General features: G+C 43.2%; 1 protein-coding gene across 1 annotated transcript in view; it reads left to right on the forward strand.

Annotated features, from left to right (window-relative positions):
* The first annotated feature begins 688 nt into the window (after positions 1–688).
* The window catches only part of LOC124553927 (ankyrin repeat domain-containing protein 65-like), a 445704-nt gene continuing 427188 nt past the window's right edge, over positions 689–19204 (forward strand). Inside the window, exon 1 of the mRNA XM_047127949.1 lies at positions 689–861. The gene's annotated coding sequence lies outside the window, so the exon portion shown is untranslated. The remainder of the gene's footprint in view (positions 862–19204) is intronic.

Raw genomic sequence — 19204 nt, forward strand, 5'->3', positions numbered from 1 at the left:
GATCTGCTAGTTCAGTTAAATGTGCTGGAATTCAAAACAATGTCATTACGTTTGTAAGTCATTCAGTGATGTACCTGCAACTTATATAACTTGAGCAGTGCTGGTTGAGCGAGGTTTTGTCATCCAACACCGTTACACATGCCAGACGTGACGGGACAAAGGTGCTGACCGCATTCTCAGGAGTTCCATACTTAATCTTTGATAAAATGAATGTGCTTAAAACGGTAAAATGGTGGAATGCCGTCGTATTGATTTTTACCTTAAAAACACAGTAGGAAATTCGGCATCGGTAATCGCATTTCCAGAACCGATTTGATACTGTTTACAGGACGAACCAGAAGGGGTCCATGCACATGGGTTTATGAAGAGTGTGTTTATTAGCCGTATGTAGGACTGTTAAAAGTAGGTTTCATATTTCCGTTGAAGCAGTTACATTGAATATTAACATATCGTTCGTTTCCCAGAACGGGATGACAAAAAATATTTTTGCACTTCACGTTTCTTCTCTGTTCTATATTTATAATTTTATACGAAAAGCTATTAAAAGTCCTATCGCCATTATAATGTACTTCATCGTTGTGTGACACAATGGAGACGTATTACTCTGTTTATTCTTTTTAGCGTCTCATTGTTACAGAAATTCCAGAGCCAGTACTGCGTGAGTAGACCACAGCCCCCTGTGAGAGGCTGGCTGCAGTTGGTACTTGCCGCCGTCTCAGCAGTTGGCAGCACTGGCAGCGTGGCAGTCCCTGCGCCTTCTGTTGTCTGACGAATTTGTAGCGAGCTGTTTCCAGTGTGAAGACGTGCGTCCGCATTTTGTGCTGCAGCTTCCGAGTTGATATCTACTTCTCCGTTAATAAGGTAAAGGTGACCATTTCCATTCGTTCCCGCTATGTTGGATTATTTTCTTTTTTGTTTTTGCAATGCCGTAGTAGTTGTACGGTCTCAAGTGTTCTCCATCGAGGCTATTGCGTGTAAAGCAAACTATGAAGGTTACTATGCTCTCAAAATACTAGCGAATTTCGTATTAAAAATCTTATTTCTAAGCGCTATCGAAATTCCAGTTAAATCTGCTGTTTCACTGACTGTAGGCATGAATGAAAAGCACAGTCACCGACTAGATTTTTTTTGTCGTTTTCGCGCCATTTTGTTGAATTGTTTTTTCGAAATATTGGTTTGTATTCGTTACTTCTGTTGCATAAAACAACTACCATGCTTGTAGGTGGGGAATAATATAACGGAATGGTGGGACACAGATTTTGTCGTGGAATAAAAGGTTTTCCTTCTATCTTCAGCAGGTGCGATGCTAGGACAGAACTTAATCCACTCTTGAATTAAAGAACTACGTTCTGTCTGGTCGCTGCGTAGAACATGGGACAGTATGATACTAGATTAGTCGCGCGACATCAAACTATGTGGGACGCCTTTTGACAATGCCTTCGTGCGGCAGTGAATCGGATATTTCGGAAGCCCTCAGCTTTACGAAAGCAGCCGAATGCAGCACTTGAGCCTAACAATTATTTAGTCCAACGATTCTAATAGCTTGTTTCTCCCTGTCCTGTATTAGCAAACAGCAAGTTGATATTTTTACTTTTGTGGAGTCATGTTTTCGGCGACAATTCCGCCTGTTGCTCCATTTCGTCTTTAGTGTATTTGTGTACATGCAGAAATCAATGAATTCTTACGTTGACCTCAAAATGTTCGCCGTTATGGGTTTAGTACTGCATTCACGTAGGCAAATAATCGTGTATATTCAGACTGACTGTGGCTTATACTTATCAAACAGTACTCCCTTTTCTAACAAATAAGTATTTGAATGAGGAAAACAATACTGCACATTAAGCACCAATATTGAAAATATTTTTTGCTAAAACCAGTCGCCCTGAATGTATTTTCTGAAAAGTCATCATCATTGGTCAGAGCGATATAGAAAGACGTGGTGTGACGATTACAGATGTTACTGCAGTAAACTATTATCCATATTCGTGATGGAGCAGTGCACAGGCGAACTTCTGGTTCACAGTATGTCCGTTGGACTCACCAACTGGCAGTTCGCTCGTGGACTGATCGACAACAAAAGGTTGTGAAGTGTCTCTTCGGAAGGAGTCTTATTTATTTATATTTTTCTCATTTGTTCGGAGTCTTCAAAAAGACGCGTGAGCGTAATTGTGTGGTCCAAGATGCAAAAATTGTTGAATGTATTATTAGCCTCAGCGTATTTGTACTTGAAGAGCATGGACTCAACTATTGAAATTGTTGTGGACCCACGCAGCACTTGAAGAATACTCCTCTTACCATCATGTTCAGGCTGTTGTTGTTGTGGTCTTCAGTCTTGAGACTGGTTTGATGCAGCTCTCCATGCCACTCTATCCTGTGCAAGCTTCTTCATCTCCCAGTACCTACTGCAACCTGCATCCTTCTGAATCTGCTTGGTGTATTCATCTCTTGGTCTCCCTCTACGATTTTTACCCTCCACGCTGCCCTCCAGTGCTAAATTGGTGATCCCTTGATGCCTCAGAACATGTCCTACCAATCGATCGCTTCTTCTAGTCAAGTTGTGCCACAAACTTCTCTTCTCTCCAATCCTATTCAATACCTCCTCATTAGTTACGTGATCTACCCACCTTATCTTCAGCATTCTTCTGTAGCACCACATTTCGAAAGCTTCTATTCTCTTCTTGTCCAAACTAGTTATCGTCCATGTTTCACTTCCATACATGGCTACACTCCATACAAATACTTTCAGAAATGACTTCCTGACACTTAAATCAATACTCGATGTTAACAAATTTCTCTTCTTGAGAAACGCTTTCCTTGCCATTGCCAGTCTACATTTTATATCCTCTCTACTTCGACCATCAGTTATTTTGCTCCCCAAATAGCAAAACTCCTTTACTACTTTAAGTGTCTCATTTCCTAATCTAATACCCTCAGCATCTCCCGACTTAATCCGACTACATTCCATTATCCTCGTTTTGCTTTTGTTGATGTTCATCTTATATCCCCCTTTCAAGACGCTATCCATTCCGTTCAACTGCTCTTCCAAGTCCTTTGTTGTCTCTGACAGAATTGCAATGTCATCGGCGAACCTCAAGGTTTTTATTTCTTCTCCATGGACTTTAATACCTACTCCACATTTTTCTTTTGTTTCCTTCACTGCTTGCTCAATATACAGATGGAACAACATTGGGGAGAGGCTACAACCCTGTCTCACTCCCTTCCCAACCACTGCTTCCCTTTCATGCCCCTCAACTCTTATAACTGCCATTTGGTTTCTGTACAAATTGTAAATAGCCTTTCGTTGCCTGTATTTTACCCCTGCCACCTTCAGAATCTGAAAGAGTATTCCAGTCAACATTGTCAAAAGCTTTCTCTAAGTCTACAAATGCTAGAAACGTAGGTTTGCCTTTCCTTAATCTTTCTTCTAAGATAAGTCGTAGGGTCAGTATTGCCTCACGTGTTCCAATATTTCTACGGAATCCAAACTGATTTAACCCGAGGTCGGCTTCTACTAGTTTTTCCATTCGTCTGCCTGATAGTTCGGTAATTTTCACATCTGTCAACACCTGCTTTCTTTGGGAGTGGATATGGTAGTCGAATCCTGGCTCTTGGCGTAAGCTGGAAAGTAAAATCTCAAAACTAATGTTGCTCTCATCTGCAGCTGACTGCTGTGAAAAAATGTCTTAAATGTTAAAGCGGGCGATCTGATCTTCCGCTATCATTTTGCATTATAAGGCGATGCGCAATGGCGTCTCTTGAAGCAGAGGCCGCTAAAATTGTAGAGCTGTAAGCGTCTTAAGAAAAAATAATTCGATGCAGGGATCATGAGGGCTCACTGTACTTCGAAATAACGCACATTTAAATTTTAAGGTACTATATTAGCAACAACTAACGTACGTGGTACAGTATGTCTTCTACCTATTACTAGAAACAAGCGAAGAGAGGGAGAGAACAACAATCAAGGAGCGTTATTCTCCGGTATTAATTGTATAGAAGTTTACATTTAAGGAGTTTACTCCTTGATAGGAACATTAAATTTAATATTTACTATAAAATTTTACGCCGTCTTTGCGCTCGGTGATACACGAGGTTCGTGTACATTTACTTCGTCGCGAGATACATTTCTCGTTCCAAGTTTTTTAAATGTCTTTACGACACAATTGTCGCTTGGTAGAAACTGAGGATTCACATATATATTCTTGTTAAACAAAGGCACAGGAGTTGTTGAGTAACACTTTATTAGCTTAAATAAGGATTAATCAACTGCTAGTGCGGATTTAACGAGAATACATTCTTATAGCTGTAGTCGCCTATAATGTAAAGTGTATTGTTATTACGTAGAGCAAGCAATACAGTTTATATCACAGCAAGCGGATCTCTTGATACTAATACGCAAAGAGTAATTTCAACGTCTTTCGTTGAAGTAAACGAAAAAATTGGAATGCGAACAGTAGACAAACGTTCAGGATCAAGGAGTGATATAAGCTCCTCTCTACGTCCATGAAACCCTGGTTATGCTGATAGACAGGTCTGTAGCGTAAGGAGGTGGTCTAGGTTAGAGGTTGGAACAAGACGGTATGGTTGGAGACGGGTAATCCATTGGATGTGAATGGGCAACGGATTGGTATGCAGCAGCGGCTGATGTCCACTTTGCACTGTAATTAAGGCACTTTGCCATATACAGGGCGAGTGAGGAGGAAAGGTACATGCTTTCAGATGCGGTAGTATAAGTGATACTGAACAAACAACTTCATGTGGACATATGCCATATTGCGAATGGTTTCCGAGATAGAATGTTTGTTATTACTTCTGTACGTTATTCTTTAATAACTCGAAAACCGCACATTCCAAGGAAAACGTGTCTTAGTACACAATTAAACTAGATTTGCTACTAAAAAGTCCTATTTATTTTTTGTCTAGAACTAACAGTTTGCGCAGAGACATCGCGAGAATATTGAAAATCTCGCGCGTGCGCTGTAGCGTACGCGCTTTTTGTAAGCCAGTTTGAGGCAGTTTTCCTTCCTGATAGACCGAAAGCGCCCAGTAACCAAAACGCTCGTCTCCACTTCACTTCATGTGTGTTACTGTGGTAGGTTGTAAAAAAACAATAAAACAGAACGTAAATAGAAATGTACCTTAAGTGTTGTATCTGGGAAACCATTAGGAATAGGCCATACATCCACATCAAGTTTTTTGTTCAGAATCACTAATGCCATCACCCGTCAAAACACGTACCTTTCCTCCTGACTCACCCTGTGTATCGTACCTTCCAAATTAAAACCTAAAACTGCAAGGTAACTTCGCCAAACGTTAGAACGATGAAAGAATTCTCCCATGAGTGCCCTGCCGATGTCAGATATTTACTTTGACCTGTGTCGTAATTTCACGGGACGTCCTGCGTGCACAGACAGACCACATTTATTTTCCTCCTACATTCTTGGCTTAGGCACAGTGTGCTGATACTTTTAAGTACCTTAGACTGAAAGGGAGCTTTACTTAGCGAAGCATGTCTTATAAGGGGGAATAAATTAGTTTTTGTTGCTATAGGTATTTCACACATACTGCATTTTGGGAGTGGCTTATCCGGCATTTTGGTGATCGGTCAAACTAGATGGGTAGTGGTATTAACAGGTACCATATTTTTGAATTGCTAGTATCGACACACCTTGTAGAGTACTGCTGGTACATTTTGTTTCACGAAATTCGTGCATCAGTAATCATGTGCAGTTTAATGTGTTTTCTGTCTAAGTCGGAGAACAATATCTTTACTACTCGTTCGTTAGATGTTTCTAACCGTATGATCTTCGACTGCAAATGTGTAGTGTTATATGGAGGCCAGAATTTAGAGGAGAACGTTCACTGATCAGTATGTAAATGAATAGACGGTAATAAATTTGTCGTCGGGATGGAAATTTCATTGTTACCCACATACCGCACACGAAGCTGTACGGAGAATTTTCCCGTCATTAACAAATAATGTGACGTCAGTGCCTCATCTCGTGGCAACAGTTGTCCTGTGCTGTGATTGGCCGAAAACAGCAGTCGGAACTGAAGCCAGATTAGGCCTATATTCAATTTTAGCGAAGTTTAGGTGGCTTGTTTCGGAGTCATTGCTTATTAAATTGTACTCTACGAAATTAAGTTCGTGGGACGTTTTAATGGACATAGGTGCTGGAAAACGAAAGCCACCTTCGCTTCCAGGCACGCGGCACGAGCATAAGACAGGGTTTCCAGTACGTGGAACTGGAACAACGGTTCTGCTCACGTGGTCCGCTGTGTTGTGAAGACAAAAATAAATAAATAAAATAAAATAAAGGAAACCGCAGGAGAGAAGACTTGTTGTGACGTGAAGACTGTTTAATAGAACGACTCAGTGGCGTACCAACCATTTCTTTGGGTGTGGGGGGGGGGGGGGGGGGTTCATGGAAACCCATTTGCTGAATTAGTCTTTCAGCCAAACCGTTAAGAATACATAAATACTGACCGTGTGGGAAGGTGTGTTAGTTACGCAGCGCTGTTCTACAGAAACAAGTCGTTAATAATAATATGGACCCAGCTTTAAGGTTCGTCCTCTGTAAAATTGTCTCGTTGCTTTAATTTTTAAAAAGACATTGGTCCTACTTTGTTTTTAGACCATTTACGAAAAGGAATACCTATTTACTGTAGACTGTGGCTAACAGTCGGGTAGACAAACCTTTTATTATTATTTTATAAACACTGTGCATCACATCATAATGGAAAAACAAAAACGTGTTTTGAAATAAAGACATTTATTTTGTTTTTATTTAGACAAAAAATTTTAGGTAATATTTCCAAATGTAGTTTTCCTTTCTACGGTTCGGGAATTTCCAGTCCCGTCTTGATGAATATGAAAGAGGAGTAAAGGGGTGAGTCTCGATTGAGTCAGCGTTCATCTGAGGCAAGTTTTAAATCGTATCAAAGCGCCGAATGACCTCTGAGGATGGTGACGGTCAGAACCAGAATGATGAGGCAAATAAATTCCTGGAGGAGTTCTTTAACCCTAACAGGTTCAGCGGTAAGTTTTCTTCCAATAGAGGGTACGTTATATGGTTGTATACCAGTCGCAATGGTTCGCATCATTTCGAGCTGTGCAGAAAACCTGTCCAGGTTGAAGTCTGTTGTATTTACTCGAAGCAATTCTTCCAAAGGTGTTGTAGATAGAGGACATATTTGGGAGAACGTTAATAACCGCCGCTTCAAGATGGGATAGTCTCTTTAATTCCTCTTGGTTGCCCTTCGATACTTTTTTTCAGAATGTGATCAAGAATTTGGAACGAATCCTTCCTAAATTTTCGTTCTGAAGGCAATTTTTTATCAGCAAATGGAGTTTCTGTGTGTTGCAATTTCGCTGGAATTTTTCTTGGCTGTTAGAAATTTGTGTGTTTCATATTTAGGCTTTTAGAATAATTTTTGGATTTCTCTAACAGCATATCAAATGGTTCTGTAGTTAGATTTGGAGAAGCTAGTTTCAGAACCTCTACAAAATGTTTCACTCTGACTGCTTTAAAATTTGTATTCCGTGCGGATCTGACCGGCTCTCTCACAATCCAGAAGCTTTAGTTGCTACTGCTACACTATGCGATCAAAGGTACCTTGACACCTGACCGAAAATGACTTAAAAGTTGGTCGCGCCCTCCATCGGTAATGCTGGAATTAGTGTAGTGTTGGCCCACCCTTAACCTTGATGACAGCTTCCACTCCCGTAGCCATAAGTTCAGTCAGGTGCTGGAAGGTTTGCTGGGGAATGGCAGCCCATTCTTCACGGAGTGCTGCACTGAGGAGAGGTAACAATGTCGGTCGGTGAGGCCTGTCACGAAGTCGGCCTTCCAAAACGTCCCAAAGGTGTTCTGTAGGATTCAGGTCAGGACTCTGTGCAGGCCAGTCCATAACAGGGATGTTACTGTCGTGTAACCACTCCGCCACCGGCCGTGTTCGATCGTGTTGAAAGATGCAGTCGTCATCCCCGAATTGCCCTTCAATAGTGGTAGGCAAGAAGGTGCTCAAACGACAATGTAGGGGTGTTCTGTGATAGTGCCACGCAAAACAAGGGGTGCCAGCCTCCTCCATGAGAAACACGACCACACCACAACACCGCCGCCTCCGAATTTCACTGTCGGCACTACACACGCTGGCAGATGACGTTCACCATACCCCGCTATCGGAACGCCTCATTGTGTACTGTGATTCGTCACTCCACACAACGTTTCCCCCTGTTCAATCGTCCAGTGTTTACGCTCCTTAACACCAAGCGAGGCGTCGTTTAGCATTTACCGGCGTGATGCGTGGCTTATGAGCTGCAGCTCGACCGTGAAATCAAAGTTTTCTCACCTCCCGCCTGTCATAGTACTTGCAGTGCATCCTGATGCAGTTCGGAATTCCTTTGTGATGGTCTGACAGATGTCTGCCTGTTACACATTACGACCCTCTGCAACTGTCGGCGGTCTGTCGGTCGACAGAAGAGGTCGGCCTGTATGCTTTTGTGCTGTCTGTGTCCCTTCACGTTTCCTCTTCACTATCACATCGGATACAGTGGACCTAGGGAGTGTAGAAATCTCGCGTGCAGACGTATGAGACAAGTGCTAACCAATCACCTGACCACGTTCGAAGTCCGTGAGCGCGAATTCTGCTCTCTCACAATGTCTGATGACGACTGAGGTCGCTGATACGGAGTACCTGGCGGTAGGTGGCAGCACAATGCACTTCACATGAGAAACGTATATTTGGGGGGGGGGGGGGGGGCTGGTACTTTTGATCATTGTGTATATAAAAATAGTTTCGAACTCTTCGGGCCGCTTCGCATAGCCCCGCAGGACTGATCTTTTGTCTGTTAAGTGAGCTCGGTACATTCAATATTTCGGTCACTGTCTTCTGGACTCGCTGATAGTTTTCCCTCAAATATGTGAAAAATGTCACTCTTACAGCCCACAGCATCTGCATACACGTCTTTCGGTTTTGCTAGAATTATACGTGAGGCGTCTTTCACAGTTACCAGTACATCGCACAATGGATCACAACTTCTTGAAACAATGAATGCTGCAGTGGATGTAACAACGCTTTGGCCGGTCTTTACGGGTTTTCTTCCCCCCTTGTTCCGCCCAGACATATTAGCTGCACAATCGTAGCAGTGGGCGCGTAAAAACTGTTTTAGTGACAGCCCTAGAAGGGTGTATTTCATCGTAGTTACCAGCGTTTTTGCCTTGGAGTCCGACGGACTGCATGACCCCAGGAAAAGTTTTTATTTCAAGCGTCTCAGGGTCAACACTATGTACACGAAGAGTGCCAGCCAATTTCGTCGTTTATTCTGTTCTAATTCTGTAGAAAGGCGAATTTTTTATTTGCTGCACATTTCCTCGCTGGATCGTGTGAGCGATAATTTCCACTACTTCGTTTTGTATCGCCGACGGCAACCAAGGGTTATGACGTTTTCAGAAATATCTTCAGTTCTGGGACATCATTCTTCTGATCAAGAAATGTCGTGAAGTTCCCAGAGACTGTTTCAAGACCTCTGTGTTTTTCCCATTCGACCCAGGAACCTGAGTGAGCTGATAATTACTAGCAGAGCGGTTCTAGCTTCATCCTGATCGGTCAGCAGACATCTGACACGACCAGCAACAGGTGTCCTGTTTTCATGTTGCCGAGTAATTGCTCGAGACCCTCGTTGGAAAAGACTTTTCGTGTATCTTGAATTTTTCTCCGGTTTTTTCCAGTTACAGAAAACTTCTTTAAGAAAAGCTCTCCCTTTCTTTGGTCTTCTATTCTTCACTAAGTGGATGGACCGAATGCAGCATCGCCACTCTTTTCTCTGTAATGTAGCCACGGATAAGCCACAGACCATTCCGATTTACAATATCTTTTATTCCTTCGTGGAAAGTTACGCTTGTTTGCTGGATGAAATTTTGTTTCATGAACAGGTATACTTGAAGTAGAACCCACTGTTTCCATGTGAGAATGCGTGTTTGGCAGTCCTGCGCCACAACTTTTATGTCCATCGCCTCTACCTCATTGTATGTGTCGCAAGTAAGAGGGATCTTTGTAAACGTTATTGAACATCTTCACTGGTGTCCAATATCAAAGCAAGGAACGGAAATTTTTCAAGGTTGCGTTTATTTTGCCACAAAGCTGTGAAAAAAGATAGTAAAACAGTAACAATGCAAAGAACACAGGACGTAATCAACTGCAACACGCATAATAGACAGAAATGATTTTCGTTTTTTCCAACTTGACGGATTTGCACACATTCTGACAACTGGTTAACGTGCTGACCAGGGCGTGTGACCTCCTGTGGCACAAATACGGGCCTGACAAAGACGGACCGCTGTGAATGACGTCACCAATCTCGTGTTGAGGCGACAACGCCCTTTCCGCCTGCAGAGCTGCTCCCAAGTCTCCCAGAGTGGCCAGTGGATGCAGCCTGTTTCCTTACTGCGTCCCAGACTCGAGTCGGGAGAGCGAACTGGCCGCGGCACGCGTGCAGCATCTTCAGTTTCCGTAAGAAACACCAGCCACGTGTGCTCAGAGAGGTCGGCCATCATCGCTCGTCGAGACAGTCTGGGCACACCGCAGCTCGCAGCAGCCTCGCCTGACATTCCGAGCTCTCCTCACAGCAGCTACGCCGTGCTGGTTCAGCCGTACGAGTTCCTGAAGAGGTGTTCGAATGGTCGACACAGTCCCTGCCCACACCACCAGGGATCTCTTTCCACAAGGTTTGGAGCCCAGCACCGTGTTCCACGTGCCCCCCACATGCGAATCCGCCGAGAATCTCTCTCCACCAAATCGGGACTCGTGTGTGGAAAGAACATTCGCCCACTGTTCTACGTCTAGGTGGCGTGTTGACGGCTCCACTCTAGACGTTCCCTTCTGTGAAGACACGCAGGAGGAAACTCACGTGGTAAATAAAATGTTTTCTGTGTGTTCAATGAGGAACTGCCGAGTAAAGCACTGTATTTGTGTGTTTGGCATTCAGCTTTCAGTTGTTAAATCAATTCAAGATAAACTGAACAGTGTTCGTACCGTTAAATGTAACATTTGTCATGAAACGTGTATGAAATTACAGAGAACTCAAATCTCGTCTAATATGTACGAATGCTTCTCAATGGCTGTTTAACGTGCAAGAATGAAGCCGCTTCGCAGTATGTTAGGACTTCTTGCCGGAAGCGACTGTATATTAATTGCTTCTGTTTTTGCGGCAAGTTTTATTCTAAACATTGACTTGCATTATAGCACTGTATTTTCCTTTCATAAGCTAACGATTGGCATTAATATACGGCGCATATCAAAAAGAATCGTCCGATTTAAAAAATCATAGCCATTATGTTATTTGAGACGTGTGTGTGAACAACGTACTGTTGCAGAGAGCAAACTCGTAGTTTTACATGGTTCCCGCCAGGTAGCAGCAGAGCGCGCCGAGTTCAGTTCAAATATAAATGGTGTCCGGATAACAGAAAGCGTTTCGTGTTCAGCAATGTTGTGGATCCTCCTACAGCACAGAGCGTTAGACGATGCCGTGAACAATTCCGAGGAACAGGTTGCTTGTGTCGCAGCAAATCGCCGGATCGTCCCCGAATGTCTTTGACAAGGACGTCGAACGCATCCGCCATAGCTTCACAGGGAGTCCGCAGAAATCCGTTCGCCGTGCAGTTCGACAGCTAAACGTGGCCCCGATCTACGTCTGGCGTTTGTTGCGCCGACGTCTACGCATGAAACCACACAAAAGTCAGCTGCTGCAAGCTCTTCGTGAAGGTGATTTCTAAATCTGAGGTTCACAGACCGATGGATTCGCTCCCACTGGACCACATGATTCAGCCTTGCTTCACTGGCCTCCAACGTCACCGAACCTGACCTCATGTGATAATTTCTTTTTTTTTTTTTTTTGGGGGGGGGGGGGGGCTTTCAGTGCCTCCGTTACCAATAACAATGAAAGAAGTGAGACATTGCATAACAGCAGCTGTGGAAGCGGCAACTCGACACATGGTCGCCGCAGTGTGGAAACAATTTGAATAGCGCATTGATGTATGACGTGCAGCTCAAAAAGGCATATTCAACACCTATGGAAAGGTATGGAAAAACTTTTAGAGTTTCCCGTTCACCAAGAAACTAAATTCATTGTATGTGTGCAACAGTTTCAGACATGGCAAATAGGATGATTGTTTTCAGTACACCCTGTAAACTTCGAGCCTGTGTACTTCCACATTATGGTAGATAAAAACATCTCAGTATTTTTTGTACAGAGAACTACTAATTTCTCTGCGCGCAATTTCCTGAAGTGTTTGGGTAGTAATTTGTCACGCTCAACTCTGTTACCTATAATGCCTTAACGGGACCACACCCTGCCTATCTAACCCATGCTAATTTAGGCAAGTATTTGACTCATTTCTGAAAAAAAAAATTATTTGATGCAGGACCGTAATATTTTTACTGTATGTTACGTGATGCTAATAGAGCCAACTGTATTAAAAACTACTTGATTAATTTAATAGTTTTTAAGAAATACTTTTTTAAATTTATTAACAAAAAATATTAACTTTTTCTGCAGAAAATATTTTTGTGAACTTCCTAATGGAGTATTAATGAATGTAGTACCAGAGGTGGCCTTTTATGTTACGCAGAGTCTCTGGAAACGTCATTCATTTATCTATGATAGTTCGATATAATAAGGCATGTGTACTGAAAATTTTATTTTGAGGGAAATTGACTTTAAAGCAAAACCCTTTGAAATTTGTTACTTACAGTCAATTAAAACTGTGCTGCCGCATATGATGGCCCTTCTTTGGCCTCTAGCAGGTCTTCCAGCCTCTCTTTCACCTTCCTGCATGTTTGTCTTGCTTTCTTGGCCATTTTGGATGCAGACCTGTCTGCATCGGCTATCCTCGCTTTATTGCAATGTTGCAGCCCAGTGATCATACTTTCACCAGGGTTAATTCCCAGCTTTTTCAGTACGCAAAACTTTCCAATATTACCACAATTGAATGTAATAACAGCATCATGGACTCGTAGTTTCATTGGATGCATGCCTACAAATACAGTTTTAGGAAGGCGGTTCCAAGTTACGCTGTTGAAACATTCATTTGGGTTCTGTGTCTGCCCACGCAGACATTTCCGTATAAGTTCAGGATGAGCCAGTTCTCTGAAAATTGGTTTAATTTCTGTAATCAGAGCAGCAGGAAGAGAATGCTGGTGGGAATAAGATTCTCCAGTTGCCTAAACCCTATTGTATTTGCACCACGAAGTTTCTCCTGATGGACACAATCCATGACATGGCTTATTGTCAGTAGAGGACATCTCTCTTCATTGCCTCCAGATTTCCTTTATTTGTCCTAATTGCCTGCCGTAGTATACCTGCAAGTTTTCTATTTCAGTTTTAGTTAATCGACCCTGTCCGGTCTACAATTTTCCATCTTCTAATTTTTTCCACTCGTATCAACAGTTTTCTCAACCTTGTTCCCAAACGTTTTTGAACATGGCCTACACATTTTGCTAATAATGGCATCTCCATATGGCTTAGTTGACAGTGGGTGACAAAAGTGGGCGTGGCACATAAACACATGTGGTAGGAAAATGCTCTTTCAGGGTGTATACGACCTGGGACAACCCGGAGATTCGGGAATTTTTTGGAATTCCGGGAATTTTTCATTTTTCCAGTTTTCAGTTAAATTTTTGTAATTTTGACTGGTAAGAACCGACACTCTGACGAAGGATATTACTGTATCCGCTACTGCAGAATAATACAATAAAACATAAACGAGATAAGGAAGACGAAAATGCAGCTAAGTTGCAAAGGACAAACCAGTGCTCATACAAGCGTCTGTCAACAGTAAAACGTGTCAAAGGCTTCAGGAAGACTATGCAATGTTTCAGAACGACAAATTGCCTCCGATGAGCGTGAAGTCTCAACTATTTACATTACATTAGTTGCAGCAATTACGAGCGGGCTCATGCGCATGCGCAGTGCAGTCGGGTTCGAGTTGTAGATTCTCCCGCTTCTGGCTACAGAAATGTGGCTGTCGGCTGTGCAAGCAGTCGCAGCAAGCAGCTAGATGCTACCGGGAAAAGGGGGCGCCAAATTCATACTCCTGGGCAAGAAAACGTTTCACGAAACGCCTAGCATCTAGCTCTCGTTGGTCTCTAGATTATTCATATGATTTTGAAACTCGTCCCTGTTGGTCTTTGAACATTTCTGAACACCTTTTAAATTGATTTATGAATGAGTCATAAGTTGATTTTTGAGTGTGTGCATAGTGTATGTGATGTGTGTCTCAGGAGAATCCCCGTCGCATCTAGAAATAAAGTTTCCGCAGACAACAGGGGATGGGGCTATACGAGCTGAACGGAGTAAAGCGGAACGGATGAATGCCAATCGCTGTCTGATTATGTGGTTGATAGCGTTTGCGAATGACCAGTGTTGTCACAATTACTAGCGAAATCCATAGATTCAGAGTACCAGAATGGTAATAAACGACTGACAGGAATAACCGATGAGAAATATTACGTATTATCTTCTCGGTGTATCCAAGAAAATGAAATTTGGACAGAAAATTTTTGTCCAGATCGCTACACCATTAAGGACCGTTGTACAGTCCCCGACTAGCAGCCGCTTAAGTTCTATTCTGGAAGTAACGCAGAAAACGTAAAACGCCTAACTGGAAAATAATCGCGGTATAACTAAATCTGTGATTCTAGCGGGGTTAGTGAAGTTAATCGGCGAACAAATTTTGACAATGGCAGGAGTAGCTACAGAATTGGTGATGACAGGATTGATTGTTAGAACGTGGAACGAGAAGAAACGGGGACATCACACAATTTTAGAAGAATAAGACGAATCCAGATTTATATAAAAACTTAGTAATACTACTTTTCGATCTCGTGCTTGAGAACCTGGTGCGTATAAATAAAATTTGAAACTATTTCCTAACAAAATTTTTTGCTTGTAGTAGGTCTAATAGCCATGTGATATTGGTACTTTGTGAATTAATTCTGTCGTGTTATAAAAATGGCCATCTGTGCCAAAACAGTCACGTTTATTTGATGTGTGTTACAAAATTGCTGCAATATTAGAAAGGCCTATTTTATCTAGCAGACAATGACAAAATAGACGTAAACAGATCGAAAAGCCACACCAGTCTTGGATATTATTTGTGTTAAAAGCTTTTTCAGTATTAGCTAACGACATTTCGATTTTTCATGTAGCAAAACGTTTGACGAACTTTGAGGTTATAGATTCTTTCGCAGAAAGGAAACCATGCCATGTAAAGCTGGAGCAAGATTAGAGAGAAAAAAATGCTACGAGCTAAGGATTGAATAAATGTGTAATTTCTTGCTTATCTCTTGTTTATTCGTTTTATGTATCCTATATTTAATTTTATGCCACAGAAAACAGCAAGTTATTAGCTAATAGGCAATAAAGAGTGCAAATTTTCTGGAGAGTTCTTGTTCTCCGTATTACAAATATTCCCATCCTCTATTAATTGCGAGATTTTTTTAAATAGGGGCAGGCTGGCAAACTGGGAGCAGAAGTGGCACCAGAGGACATTTCAGTTTCCACTGTCCTGAATATAGTTTGGTGGCATCCATTACAAAATGTACACGTTTCAATTCCACAGAGCGAAATACAGTGACGTGCGGTAGAAGAATGCCTTATGAAGAGGCGTGGCACTGCACTCTGGCACACTTCAGACCAAATAATATCTTACATTTCCTCGAACACGTATGTTTCAGACTTTTCAGAAAGACGTGCGCTACAAGATGAACATATTTTTGGAAAACTGGATTTTTTTAGTATTATCGTAGATCCGGTGCTGATGCGCAGAGCAGTCTCAAGGTGGGCAGTCTCCACGTGACCCGTGTTTACATTTACTGATTTTGCTGTTTCCCCTTAGTTTACATAATTGCGGAAGCCAAAATTTTTCATCAGTTTGAGATTTTATTTTATTTCCATCTTTCTGACAGTCAAGCATTAATCGCCTTGCGGAACAATGAAGAACAAATAAGCCCTCGGTCACAAATATTAAGTCAAAATTGACCAGGTTTCGACGCTACTATGAGCGTCGTCTTCAGAATTAAACTAACTGTTCTAAAACATAATAGGTATATAAGACATTAATAAACTAAAGTGTGTACTGACTGGAAAGAGATGCAGTACTTACAAGTCACATTCTAAAATAATCTAAGCCGGAAAGGCGACGTCGTGAAAAGTTGTAAATATGATAAGATGGCGAGCCGCTAAGGGCTGCTCGTACCCGAGTGAACACGGGTTGCAACCAAACTGCGGTGCCCACGTTAGGAAGTGTGGCCAAGTAAACACGGGGTTGCTACGAGCGCCACCTAGTAACCGCAGAAACAACTACGCTACTGCACATTCAAAATCAGACAAATGAAATTGTAATGAAGCTTATTCAGGCATAACGTAAGCACTAATAAAGCGCTAATAATAAGATGAAGTTACGTATTTATCTGCTTTAAACATATACATTTTGTAACGTAAAAAAAACGTCAGTTATGACATACAAGAAAACAGCAAAGACGTAACAGGAAAACAACATTTCGGCAAACTGCATGAGGAAATTGAATCAAAGATCAAGCAACGGCTTTATACAGTGGAAAAAGTTTTTATTTCCCAGCTGCAGCTGTTCGCTGAGAATGAGGCCATCATGACGAGATAGATGTTTGAAAATCTCCAATTCCTCTAAAACATCTAACCTACGCCCCTTCTTTTCGGTATGCAAAAATTGTTATCGCCAATGGCTTTAGGCACGTGTCCAGTAATTAAGAGATGATCGGCAAAGGATGAATTTAGGGGACTGGTGCCGTTTTTTCTCGAAAGATGTTCCTTATATCTGATGGTGAAAGTACATCCAGTTTGCCCTGTATAATAGGAGGAGCAGGTATCACAGGTGATATTATAAACGCCAGAAGTTTCTGTAGGGGAGCGAATGGATTTCAAATTATGAATGAAGTTTCTCTTCAGATTATTATCAGAGAAGGCAACATTGCAGTTGTATTTGTTGCGAAGCAGGCGCTGAATCTGATAGGAAATGGGTCCTGCGAAAGGAATAGAAGAACGTTTAGTTGGTTAACTTCAGCGCGTGAGGTGTTGAGCGTAGTAATTCTTGCAATTTTCTTTTTGAGGATATCGTCCACTATGTTAGGCGTATATTCATTATTGACTGCTATGGCTTTAAGTAAATTTATGTCCTCATTGAACTTTTCCGTTTAAAGTGGTATAGAGGTGGCTCGGTGGACGGCAGAGTGAAAAGAGGAAGCAGGCACGATTTGGTCAGGATACTTTTCTTTTCGAAAAATATTGAAAGTGATGTTATTGCCTTCTATTGTAAGGGGCAAGTCCAAATAATGTAATTGGCGGTTTTCGTTTTCGAGTTGAATAGTGAAAGAAATTTTTTCATGGAGGTTGTTAAGAAGTTTAAATAAATGATCAATGCTATCGGCGGGTCCGTATAGATGACTAGAATATCATCAACGTATCTTGTGTAAGAAAGGATACCTAGTGAAGCGTCTGAGAAACGGTTAAACAATTTTTTTTCCCAAAGAATTGATAAAGATGTCGACAAGGATGCCGGCTAAAGGGTTGCCCATAGCGAGCCCATCAGACTGCTGCTACAGTTGTCCGTTTAGTTCCAAGAAGTTGTACGTGACAACGACAATGAGATTCATAAAATCGGTAATCTGTTCATCTGATGGATCTTTTTTAAAGTGACGTACGGTAGGGCGACAGACAGGCAGACACTAACTGCCTAACAAATGCGGACGGGAGACAGACGAGCAAGCTGGGGGACGAGAGACTGACCAAGAAAACAAGTGGAATTTAACAAGGAAATGAAACAACATATCACGAATCTCTCAACTTCTAATAAACTGCGATGTCTGGCAAAGACCTCTCCCGAACCGTCCGTTGCCAGCCGCTTCAACGGACGCAGGAGGGCGCGCCCATCTCCCGCCTCACGGCGTCGCAGCTCGCACCGGCCAGACCGATGTCGTGGTTTGACTCCTGCTGCTCTCGTGTCGGCCGCGAAGCCACTACCCCTCGCTATACGGCGCGGCCCACTGGACTCACGTGGCGACCTCACACGCGCCGACGCTCAAGACGGACAAGTCGTCTCGTGTCTCAGTGCGCGACCGACCAACCGATCTATCGATCCTACCGCCAACGACCGTTGGCTGAGCAGACGGGCGGCCTGACACACACTGGCACTCCGGACGACAGACAGACACTGAGGGCCCCACACTGACCCGGCTGACCGACTGACCGACTGGCGAGCTCGTAGCGCCCCTTACATGCACGTGAACAGGCAACCTTTCCCTTTTCCCACCAGAGGGAGACACCAAAGCTGCTGTTGCCACAAACGGAGGGCGACTGCTTCACACTACGCGCTGCGGCGCGCTCTTCCAAACAGCAAATTTTACCTCGGCTCACTGCCGCTAAGTTTACATGCGACACATCTTCCGAAAGGCGCGAACCGAATTTCGGAATCAGTTTTTCGCAGTCGTGTTTACATGTTAAGGTCTGAAGCGGATTTGCCATCCCAGTTACCCAGATACGATGATAGGAAAACAGCCGTTAGTTTCCGATTTACTCAGCACAGTCGCTATTTCTCTCCAGTTAGAGCATGTGCAAATAGCTTTAGTCTAATATTCCTGCTTGTCCTTCACTGTACAGGATGCCACTCCGTCCATATTAGTCTAAAACTTTTAAAAACGAGTTCAAACCTGGTAGCCCAAGCATTTTTGCGTTTACTTGGGAGTGAGAACTGAATGCGCAGTTCGGAAAATCGGCAACTGGAGGCGGATTTCCAGAATAGATTTACGTGACTACCCAGAAGCGATATTCGGAAATGTGATTACGGTATCCTGTGTTTGGAGTCCCGTGTAAACGGGGACGGGGTTCGTGCTGCCAGCTGTATACGGCAGTGCGAGACAAACCGGTGTGGGTGGAGGCAGGCGGTCCGGTCCGGTCCGGCAGTGCGGACACCGACGTAGACGCCTCGCCGGCTCTGCAGCAGCCGCTCCCTCGCCTGCCGGGGGCCGACCTGGCAACGCCGCGCCGTGACGTCAGCCGCACGGTTGCACGGTTTGTGCGGGTCAGTCGTGGAGTGTCGGACGGGGGGGACGGGGGGGGGGGGGGGCAGGCGACCAGTGTCAGCAGGTCCTCAGGGCATCTCTTCTGCGCGTGAGT

Source organism: Schistocerca americana, chromosome 11 (genome assembly GCF_021461395.2).
Source record: "Schistocerca americana isolate TAMUIC-IGC-003095 chromosome 11, iqSchAmer2.1, whole genome shotgun sequence".
In the NCBI taxonomy this organism is placed as follows: domain Eukaryota; kingdom Metazoa; phylum Arthropoda; class Insecta; order Orthoptera; family Acrididae; genus Schistocerca; species Schistocerca americana.